The 12,206-nt window shown below is 34.0% G+C and overlaps 1 long non-coding RNA gene across 1 annotated transcript in view; it reads right to left on the bottom strand.

Moving 5' to 3' along the window:
• Positions 1 to 771: 771 nt before the first annotated feature.
• The window catches only part of LOC105555231, a 121,266-nt gene continuing 109,831 nt past the window's right edge, over positions 772 to 12,206 (bottom strand). Inside the window, exon 4 of the long non-coding RNA XR_001008439.1 lies at positions 772 to 948. This is a non-coding gene — a long non-coding RNA (uncharacterized LOC105555231). The remainder of the gene's footprint in view (positions 949 to 12,206) is intronic.

The following is a 12,206-nucleotide window of genomic DNA, read 5'->3' as shown; positions in this document are numbered from 1 at the left end:
TTCTGAAAGTTTCCATTTACCAATAATATCATCTCCCCTCCAGCCTGGGGAGTATAGTTGAGAATAGAAAACTCTCAAAATGGACAAAAAGCTAAAGAGTAACTTATTATTATATATTATCATGTATATATATCTAAGAGTATTAATTAGTGAAATAGAGTATATTAATATGTTAATAGTTTACTACGTCTTCAAACATATTTTAAATAAATGAACATATAAGTAATTGTCAATTACTTTCCTAAGTGTTCTTTTCTCATAACAGGAAATCATTCAGAAAGCTGTGCTTTTATATTAATAGTAATCATCCTTTTGCACTTATCTAGATGCTGTTTCATTTATTTCTGCAGTGTCTTCAAAAATAAGAAAATACTTGATCTTCTTCATAGAGCTCCACAATTTTCTGGAATGCTTCAAAAGAATTTTGAAAATAAAAATATTTAGCTATATAAAATGTGCAGCGATTAATAGATTATCAGTATACATGCAAATATATAGGCGCACATGAAGCATATTATATCAGTATATGAAAAATAAAAGATTTACTAATACCTGAAATGTAGGGAAAGGAGAAGCAAACTCCCCCTTGAAAATAGCCTTATTTAAATTGCAGCTCTTTGCTTGGACATATGCTACAAATTACTTTAAATAATTATGTTGGTACAGGTCATTGCCTACAAGACTAGTAAAATTTTCTTATTGAAATGAGTAACGTGAAGATCAAGAAAAACTACTTGTGCATTAAGGATGGAAGGAGGAGAACTGGCCCTTTGACTCCAGTCCCCATGCAATTTCTTGATAGAGTTGCGATGTAAGGTCTAAAGTTTGGAATGTTTGAAAGAAAAAGAGTCTTAAAATGGAGAAGTAAACACTGGCAAGGTCATGCAGGATCTTTGATGTACACACATTTTGAAACACTGCATTTTTCACAATTCACAAAATGAATGCCTGGCATAACAAATATATATGCTTGATAGGTAGATTAGAGGAAGTAGAAGCTAATTGATGGTTTTAGCAGTGGAGTAACATAATCATGTTTGCCAAGTAAAATGCTAACTTTGGAAAATGAACAAGACAAGACTATTCAATATTTAGTTTGAGAAGAGATTATTCTAATTTAAATCAGTCCTGATAAATGTCCAGTTAGAAATGTAGATAGGAATTTCACTGATGCAATTCATATCTATTTTTATGGTCTTACTTTACATCATTTAGCAATTTTCAACAGCATTTTCCAGTTTTTATCTTTCTTCTCTAATTTACTAAAGCTCAGGTTCCTTCTGTGTCTGTGCTGCATTCACATGCTCTGAGTATGCAATATATCTCCCAAAACTCTACACTTCCTTAAAGGCCTCAGCAGGCTACAAGCTTGCTTGGTTATCTTAGTCATGCAAATGAGTATTGAAGAGTTAGCTGTATCCAGAAATATTACAATACCGTATGACATCTAGAAGGCTTACGAAAGATTAATTGAGTATTTTAAATGGCACATAGGGTATCATAAAACGACCTCAAGAAATAGATGATAATTGAAAACCGAAGGAATACAATACATGGTCTAGGACCAAAGGCCTGGAAGGAGTGGACCCCATTGCCGCCTCAATTGGAGAACTTTGCAGATGATTTTTGCAGAACATCTTTCTTAAGTGTTTTTTAGGGGGTTCAGAAAAAAATTTTAAATAGTTATATTTAATAGAGATGGATATGTGTTCAGCTCTTCTGGAAATATATTACAATATAGAGAAAATCTGCTTCGGATGAAGTTTTCCAGTGAAATCTAAAATTGTAAAATAAATACAGTAATATTATTTTAGACTTTTAGTTTATTATGTGTAAATAATGTATCTCATAATTTAATATACTTGAGTTCATTTTATGAGAAAATATATGAAAATAATGTTTTATTCCCTTGACATGTCTGAATGGGCTAAAAGAAAGCAAATGGTATCTTTAGTAAGATGGGTAATTGGATTTTCCTAAGCCTGAAAAGAGTACTAATTTAGTATTAACCATACAGCTCTCTCCCTTTGGCATCATTCTTTCTAGTCCTTCTTTCTTGTTTTAATAAACATGTTTTAAAAAGTCTTCTATTTCAGAATGTCACTCCTATGTCAAGTACATTTAAGCAATACAAAAATAGTCAATATGAAAATGAAAATGACAGTAGTACATCATAATCACTAGGATGTGTGGGCGACAAGCCACCCACGTGCCAAGGCAAGAGACCCAGGGCACAAGCTGTTCCAGTATAATAAAGAAAATTCATAGAATAAGAATAGTTATACTAGAAATAGAATATAGATATGATTATATACGAATACTATTTATCAGTTTGTAGCATTACTCTTTATTTCAATATTATAATAATCTCTGTTGTACAATTATAACCTAGGAAAAACCAAGCCATACAGAGATAGGAGCTGAAGGGACATGGTGAGAAGTGACCAGAAGGCAAGTGTGAGCCCTCTGTCACGCCCGGACAGGGCCACGAGAGAGCTCCTTGTTCTAGCGGCAGCGCCAGTGCCTGGGAAGGTACCGCTTACTTAGCAGACTGGGAAAGGGAGTCTCCCTTTCCCCCTGGGAGTTAGAGAAGACTGTGCTCCACCACCTCTTGTGGAAGGCCTGACGTCAGTGAAGCCCACCCCCACCATCCAGAGGTCTAAACGGTCTCCCTGTGAGGCTGCGCTTTGGTGGTCACGTTCCTGGTCCACTTTCACGTTCCGTTCTGTACACCTGGCTCCGCCTTCTAGATAGCAGTGGCAGAATTAGTAAAAGTATTAAAGTCTTTGATCTTTCTGACAAGAGCATAGGAGAAATAATGATGTAAGCTGTCCTCTCTCTCTCCGCCTCGACTACCCAAAAGGGAAAGACCCCCTGTCCGGTGGACATATGACTCACGTGACCTTATCAATCATTGGAGATGACTCACACTCATTACTCTTCCCCTTTTGCCTTGTATAACCATTACTCTTCCCCTTTTGCCTTGTATACAATAAATAGCAGCGCGGTCAGGCATTCGGGGCCACTACCGATCTCCGCCTCTTGGTGGTAGTGGTCCCCCGGGTCCAGCTGTCTTTTCTTTTATCTCTTTGTCTTGTATGTTTATTTCTACGATCTTTCGTCTCTGTACATGATGAGAAAAAACCCATGGAACCAGTAGGGCTGGACTCTACATGGATGTGTATAATTTAAAAAGGAGACAAGCTGTGGAGACAATGTGGAGTAATTGCAACCCTCATGCGCTGATGGTAGGATTATAAAATGTTCCAGCCATTTGGGAAAAGAATTTGCCAGTTACCAACATGTTAAACACAGAATCTCTTCCTAGGTGTATATTCAAGAGACCGAAAAGCATATATGCACTGAAAACAAACACACACACTTTTACATGGATGTTCATATATTATTCATAGTAGCCAAAAATAGAAGCCACCCGAATATCCATCAACTGATAAATGGATTTGCCAAATGTCATATATTCATAAATGGAATATTATTCCAAAAGAAGAAGAATAGAGTAATAATACAAGGTGCATCATGGATGAACCCTGAAAACATTATTCTAAATAAAATAAGCCAGTCATAAAAGATTGTATAATGTATGATTTGATTTATATAAAATCTCCAGAATAAGGAAATCTATATATGTATAGAGAAAGTAGATTAATGATTGACTATGATGCCAGGCAATTGATTAGTCAATTGATTATTATAGGCAATGGTTGTCTATGACCATACAAGTAGTTGTATGTGGAGAGGAAAGGGCAATGATAAGGAGTTACTGCTAATGAGTATGTAGATTTTTGGTTTTTTTTTTTTTTTTTTTTTTTGGAGTGTTGAAAATGTTCTAGAATTAGAATATAGGGATGATATTACAACTCTAAATAGGCTTAAAAAGTTCCTAATGGGAAAATACAGTATTCATTCAAATATTTATAGCCACATACAAAATACATTACCTGGATTTACTTTTAAAAGTCTTCAATTAAAATGTATTTCCTTAATAATGTAGCATACTTCCTTCTTCTATTTTGTTTACCCTTTAAAAACTCTGAATTTTTCTTTCTTAGATTGTTTTGGCTAAAGATTGTTTTATTATCTAATATTTCAGTTTTAGATTTCAAGTTTTGTACCAGAATTTTTTTTTTTCTCAAGTTTGTCTCTCATTATTTGTTTTTCGCTGCTTCTGATTCTTTTTCCACTGTTTCTTCTTTCTTGCCTTCCTGTGAGTTACTTAACAGGTTTTTTTGTGTTTCTCATTATATTTTTTTGTATATTTTCTTTTTACTGGTCGCCCTGGGTATGATTTACATATATGATTAATTACAGTTTGATGGTTTTGACGTTTTGCCACTTTCAATAAAGTGTCACTTCCATTTAAGTTCAATTACTGACCCCACTTTTAAGTATTATTGTGATGGGTATCATCTAGTGTTATAATCTAATTATTATTATCAATTTATAGAACTCCTGAGAAGAGGTTACTACTTTTATGCAGACATATTTCTGCTCTGTTGCTCTTTTTTTCTTCCAGATGCTTCAAAATTATTTCTATTATTATTACATTTCTGTTTTGAAAACTTTCTTTTAGGTATATGCTACTGACAAAGCAATCTAATTTTCCTTTGTCTGAGAATGTTTTTATTTACTTTTTATTTCTGAAAGATAGTTTTGATGGTTATAGAATTCACAGTTGAAAAGTTATTTTAACACTTGAAAAATGTTGTACTGCTTTCTTCTGGCCTCTACGGTGTCAGATGAAGAAACTACTCTTACTAGAATTGGTACTGTCTTACAGGTAACACATCATTTATCTCTCACTGAATTCAGATTTTTTCTTTCTTTTTTGTCTTAAAAATTGTGTTAAAAATACAATTAAATATCTCTTGGCATTATTTGGGGATTAGCTGTGTGGGGTACGGTCAGATTTTTAACTCTGTAGGTTTGTGTTTTTCATCAAATTAGAAAATGCTTAACCAGACCAGGCGCAATGGCTCACACCTGTAATCCCAGCATTTGGGAGGCTGAGGCAGGTGAATCCCTTGAGCTCAAGAGTTCAAGACCAGCCTGGCCAACATGGCAAAACCCCGTTTTTACAAAAAAAAAAAAAAAAAATACAAAAACTTAGCTGGGAATGGTGGCGTGCACCTGTAGGCCCAATTACTCGAGAGGCCAAGGCAGGAGAATAGCTTGCAACCTGGTGGCAAAGGTTACAGTGAGCCGAGATCCCGCCACTGCACTCCAACCTGGGCAACAGAGTGAGACTCTGTCTAAAAAAATAAAAAAAGAAAAAAAAGAAAAGAAAATATTTAACCATTACAGTATTTCTCTCTTCTGAAAGTTAAATAATATAAATGTTGAATCTTGGTTGTTGTTTTTCACATGTTTCTGTCTTTTTTTTTTATGTCTGTTTTTTGGTTGGACAGATGGATGGATGCTGTTGATCTGTCCTCAAGTTCCCTGATTCTATTCTCTGTCAACTCTACTCTCCTCTTGAGTTCATCTAGAAAATTGTTTCATCTGGTATTTACTTTTTAGTTTTATAATTTTTATTTAGCTCTTTTTATAACTTCAAAATATTTACTCAGAATTTCTGAATTTCTGATTTTTTTGTTTCAAGAAAATCAATTACAAAAATCGATTGTTGAAGCATTTTTATAATAACTTCTTAAAAATCCTTGTCAGAAAATTTCAACAACTGTTTAATTTCTGTGTTCATGTCAGTTAACTGTCCTGTCTTAATTCAGTTGAGATTTTCCTGGTTCTTGGTATGATGAAGAATTTTCAAGTATATCCTGGGCACTTACCTATTATATTAGGAAACGTTTGGCACTATATAAATCTTTTATTATATTGGACAGGTATCCTATTTAGGTTAGCATGCATGTTTATCCTGCTTATTTGAACTGTTTTCAATGACAATTTAAGTTCCAAACATTTACAGTGCTATTTTTGTCTGCTTGGTTTAAGTGGCTCTGACTGTGGCTCTCACTAGTCAGTCCCAATTGGTCTTATTTGTCCTGCCTTAGGGGTCAGAGTGGGTTATATCCCACAGGGTATCTCTCAGTGGGCAAGGGAATCTCAGAGCTATAAGGATGAAGAGGCTTCCAAGGCTGAACATGTGCTGGCTGTATCTGCTGTGGCTGTGTTGGACAGAGACTGCTTGCTGAGATGGGTACTTTTTGCGGCAGCCCCCCTCACCACTACTACCTGGAGTCTATCGATTTCAAAATTTTATTTAATTGCCTAGTATTTCAGTTAATCATATAAAGTAACAATTTTCATGACATACTAATTAGCGATTATCTATGGGAACGTTTTATTTTGTCTAGATTTTTAATTGGGTCTTTAATTCAGAAGTTTTGACACTGCTACATAAGTTACTTTGCCTACAATTTAAAATATTTAACCTGCTCTCAAGAAAAATCTCTCTCAAATTTATTAAAATTCCTAGAGCTAATGAATGGTCTTTCAGTTATACAGCTATTAAAGATGAAGTTTTAATTTTTTTCTATGAACCTGACTTGTGATTGGGCACACTGATAGCATAAGCTTCATGTGGAAAAACAAGGTAGACATGATAGCCTGGTAGGACCACATATTCCTTTATATCCAAGTATTGCAGATAATGCAGTCAGGAGGGGAAGAGTCATTTTGTCTGGCTCAGGGAAACGTGGGCCTGAATATTGACTGTCCAATCTTCTAATTATATAAACTTCATTAATTTATAGAATCTCTCTAGATATCCTTATCACTGAATAATGAATAATAGTATGTGCCTCTAGGTAGGCATAAGTTTTAAACAATTAAATGTAGAAGACTTTCATCAATTCTCACTTAGTACCATTAGAGAAAAAGTCTCAATTCTCTGTGACCTGTTTGTTCAGGTTGTCACTTCCCTAGTGGTCAAATTAGATGTGACTACATCACAGTTTGGAGGGGAGAAAGGAACTGAGAGGTTGCTATTTTTTGCCTCCTATGAATGCAAAGACATCAAGTTTCTAAGAATCTTCAACTATTTGTGACTAAAGAATTATAGGAAGGAAGTGACTAAAATTGTTTCTAGAAACAGCAGCTGAAAGAAATTTCTCTGAAAAGCCCATTGTGAGGGCATCAATTTCCGAGGGAACTAGCATTCTTAGAGAAGTAGTAATAGTATCATGGCAACATGTGGAATAAAAGCAGTTATTGAGTAGTCTCCTTGAATGTAAATGCTTATCCTAATAACTCACCTGATTACATTTTCTTCTTGTAAAATAAGATTTAGAACTTTAAAAATCTACCTCTGCCTAACAATTATTGCCTTATAGAAAATAAATATTTTTGAAGTATAAATTACTTATTCTAGCAAAGTCCTTCTTATCTTTCATTGAGTGGAGAGAAATTAAATTAAATTGTCATTTAAGGTTTTTTTTTTTTTTTTTTTTTTTTTTTCTCATAGTTCCACATCCTTGTGATCGATGCCATTGGGTTTAGTCAAATCGTGTGCTAAGTCAGAACTCTGTATTATCCATTTTCCTCTAAACTCTACTCGTTTCATGTTTAAGTTTTGCGTACAAGACCAAATATGTATAAATTTCTATTTCTAGTGATTTTTCTTCAGAGAGTCTTCAGAGAAAAGTTAATTATTACAAGAAAAATTCACTTGACTATTCCAGAGATATACTTAAGAAATGCTACCTCCATATTCCTCTTCTGACTCTTAAATGAAATCTAATTGAGCAGATCATTGGTTAAATCACTAAATGAGCTAGAAAGACCCATTTCCTTCTAAAATGCATCATTCATCTCTGCATTTATTCATCTATTTAGAAGAAACGTATGCAGTAGGTTGTCTAGGTAAGAGATGTTTCTATGTGCAGGGAATCCACCAATGAGTAAAATAATCAAATAATCTATTTTTCTTCATAGTGTCTCCCTCTTAATGTAACAGACGTTAAACAGTAAATACATATAAAAGTAAATCATATTTTTATAAATTATGTTTCTATTATACAAATATTAATAGCCACAAAAGTAACAGAAATGCTGAGAACTTGATAAGAATCAGTGAAAAGGTGACATCTGAACCAAGATTTATAAGAGGAGAGGTTCTAATGTAAGTGGATATCTGGGAATAGAATATTCTAGGCAAAGAGAATAATAAATCAAATCCCCTAATGTGGGTATTATTTGTATTTGCTGGAAATTTTAACAGTTCCAAATAGTTGAAATATTGTGACCTAATTTGTGTATTAGTAAAGACGTCCTAAGGTTAAAAGAAAAAGATATATCATTCATTGGCCTAAAAGAAATCATTATTAGGAGTTTGGAATTTGTTTTTACTCTTAGTAACATGGAAGACTGTGTGGGATTTTGAACAAAGAATAAAATGATATGACAAATTTACACATTATGATCTTAGCTTTTTAGTTGTTGTTGAGAATAGACTGTAAGGAATAAGAAAAGACATAGGATAATCTGTTGGAAGATTATTGCAGTAATTCAAGAGCTAAATAATCACACCTGAGTGCTGAATATTAGCAATGCAGCAGGCAAGATAGCTCCAAATGTAGAGCTATTGGTATTTTCTGATCAGTCGTATTTTCTGATAAATATAAGGGAAATAGACGAGTCAATATGATACTAAGTACCTTGAGTTAAGTAACTGGAGGAATGGAATTACCCTTACAGAAATAGGGAAGGAAGATGGAACCAAAGATAAGGAACTGAGAAGTTTACCAAGATATGTGTAACTGTGCTCTTTTTTTTTTTTAAGAAGCAAGCTGCACACACTTTTAGGGAGGAAAATATTAATATCGAAAAAATTATTCCTTATTACTATTTCAGAAATCCATTTTAATATTTGGCTCTATGTTTCCATTGTGTGCTAGTCTGTTCTTGTATTGCTACAAACAAATATCTGGGGCTGAGTAATTTCTAAAGAAAGGGGGTTTTGTTTTTACTCATGGCTCTGAAAGCTGTACAGGAAGCACGGTGGGGACATCTGCTTCTTGCGTGTACCTCGGGAAGCTTGCAATCACGGTGAAGGTGAAGGAGCTGCCAGTGCATTATATGGCTAAAACAGGAGCAAGAGAGAGAAGGGGGCAGTCCCAGACTCTTTTAGACAACCAGATCTCATGTAAACTGACTGGCCAAGAACTCACTTATCACCAAGAGGTTGGTGCTAAGCCATTCATTAGGAATCTGCCCCATTATCCAATCATCTCTCACCAGGCCCCACATCCGAGATTACGAATCACATCTCAACATGAGATTCGGAGGTGACAAACATTCAAACTATATTACATTATTTAGGAAAAAAACATGATTTAATTGAATGTCCAACAATTTCAAACTTGAGGAAAGTAACTCAATATTTCAGATCACCTCCTTACTTTTCTAGATGGGTCATCTTGTAATTTCTAAATGAGAAATGGATACAACCTTTCTGTCAAAGAGGTCCTGCATTTTTAAGATGAGCAATGTCAGCTAAAGAGAACATTCAGAAGATTATCATCTTCACACAGGTGACTGGAAGTAACAAAAATAATCTCAAGAGATATTATTTGGTATTACATTTGCTTGGATAGTATTTCTCAAATTTCACATTACATCCATAGAAAATGGATGGCAAACTGTAACAAATTATAGAGAATGTGTGATTATCTATATGGAGCATGTCTATGTGGGACAAATAAATGTGATTAAATCAATTAATTTTCCTGATTCTATACTACTGTGATCAATGTAAAGTGTTAAGATAGCTATCAAAATAAAAGTTGTTTGAAATATCCAGATAAAGATTTTTCAAAATTACATTAAACACATTTGCTGCCATTAACACAATTTTATATGTTATTTTACTTGAAGTGGGTTTACACAATTGTTTTTATAAACTTTTTGTTAATAGTCTTGCAAACATTTTGAGAATTACCACTGAGAAAACATATTTTTTCATAATAGATGATAACAGGTTTAAAGCCGTTTTTACAGCCATTCTGTGTGTCACACAATTTACATTTAAAGAATCCCCAAATTTATTTTTTTCTTTCACTGCAATTGTGATACTGTTATTTTTTCTAATAATTCTAAGAGCTATCACATAAAATATTTGAAAATAATGGTGAAGCTCTAATTTGCAGAGTACATATGCATTGAATAGGGTATCATGTTGCAGCTTGAATGACTCTAAAAGTACAAGAGTTCCAAATGGAATGAAATAGCCTGTGTTATTGATGGCAGAGTTTCTAAACTGTTGCTTGTAGATTCACCTACCAGATGTCTAGCATAAGCTCCCTACTTTCAAATCCAACATCTTCGGCAGTGTACTGTTTCTTGGACACTTAGAATAAGAATGCCTCCAGCAGTGCAACAGATTCCTTGTCAACTATCGACAGGAACACACCCTCCTCCTGGTTGTTACAATAGAGATATTCAAGTACATTTTGCATTGAAAAACCAAGTAGTGAGCATCAGATGTTGCTCATCTTTCTTGCTCTCTGGCTGCCTATGGGGATAGCAAAATGTGCCCTTAAACTTTGCTGTTTGTAACTCACTGAGTAGCTGTAAAATGCTGCCTAAGGCTCGAGGTAAACTATCCAGGGGCAGCAGATTGTATTTAGATGCTCCTCACCCTCTCCATGTATCAAAATCTAACACCAAACCTGTAAAAGATTTGTTGATCAACAACGTGGCATAACCCAGCAGGAGATCTGAGTTAGGGATCAGAGGCTTGCGAAGTTCAGAAATTATTTTCTGACTCTTATTCTCATTACATACACAATTTTATTGTAGTCCAAAACAAACACACAAACAAAAAAGCAAATGCAGAGCATGCCACGTAAGGAAAACATTTTTCTTTCATCTGGTATAGCCTATAACGAACAGTGAATTACTGTGTGGGGGAAAAGCACATACACATTGCAGAAATTAAATAAATGCATACTTCTATTTAAAAACTTAAAGATGTAGTTCACAGAAAAAATGGTTTTATAATTCATAGAAATAAGTAGTCTTCACATTTTTAATGATTGTTATAGTATATAAATTACATTTAAAGTGTGCATTTTGATAAAATTTGATATATAGATACTCCTGTGATACCATTACCACCAATTAATCAAGATAATTTAAAGGAGTATTGGCAAAGATGTAAAGCAACTGGAACACTTATGCACTAAAGCTTGGAATTTAAAACAATTACTTTCAAAAACAATATGGAGATTCTTAAAATATTAAACATACACAAAACCATATGACTCAGCCATTCTGCACTTAGATATTTACCTAAGATAAATGAAAGTCTATGTCATTAAAGAAAATTTGCATATAATTTGTTCATAGTAACCCCAAAATTGAAATAAATTAAATGCCAATCAACAGGTAAATGAATAGATAAATAATGTTATATTCATAAAATGGAAAACCATTCTACAATAAAAAGGTGTAAACTCATGATAAAAGTATCCATGTGGCTATATCACAAAATAAGTGCGGTAAAAACATTAAATAAAATAGTCCATACTGCATTATTAAATTTCTGTAAAACTCTGGAAAATATAAATTAATCTGTAGTCATGGAAATCAGAACAGTAATTGCCTGGAATAGGAGGGCAAGGAATGGGGGAAAGAAATATAGAAGGGACACAACTTTGAGGTTTTTAAATGTTTATTAGCTTGATTGTAGTGATGGTTTTATGGATGCATGCATATGTCCCAACTCAAGATGTATTCCTAAAATACTGTATGTGAATTTTTATATCAGTTGCTATAAGTTTTATAGTAATATTTTTCCTCCAAAACTCAGGCACTGAAACTTAATGCCAATGTGATGGTACCAAGAGATGGCACATTTAGGAGGTGATTAGATCATGAGGACTCCTCCTTTTGTGAGTAGGATTAGGGCTTTCATAAAAGGGGCTTCACACGAATTTGCCAGCTTGCCTTCTGCCTTTCGCCATTTGAGGACACAGTGTTTTTATCCCCTGAGGAGAATTCAGAGTTCATGGTGCCATGTTGAGAGCAGAAATAGAATCCTCACCAGATGATTGAACCTGTCAGCACCTTGATCTTGGACTTCTCATCCTTGAGAATTGTGAGAAATCGTTTTCTGTTTTTTTATAAGTTACCCAGTCTGTGGTATTTTGTTAGAGTAGCACAAATGGACTTAGACAGAAATATACCTTAATGAAGGTATGAAAACATGGTCTGTAAGAAAAAAAAAA

Source organism: Mandrillus leucophaeus, unplaced genomic scaffold, assembly GCF_000951045.1.
Source record: "Mandrillus leucophaeus isolate KB7577 unplaced genomic scaffold, Mleu.le_1.0 Scaffold675, whole genome shotgun sequence".
Classification (NCBI taxonomy): Eukaryota; Metazoa; Chordata; class Mammalia; order Primates; family Cercopithecidae; genus Mandrillus; species Mandrillus leucophaeus.
This window is presented reverse-complemented; position numbering and strand designations above follow the sequence as displayed.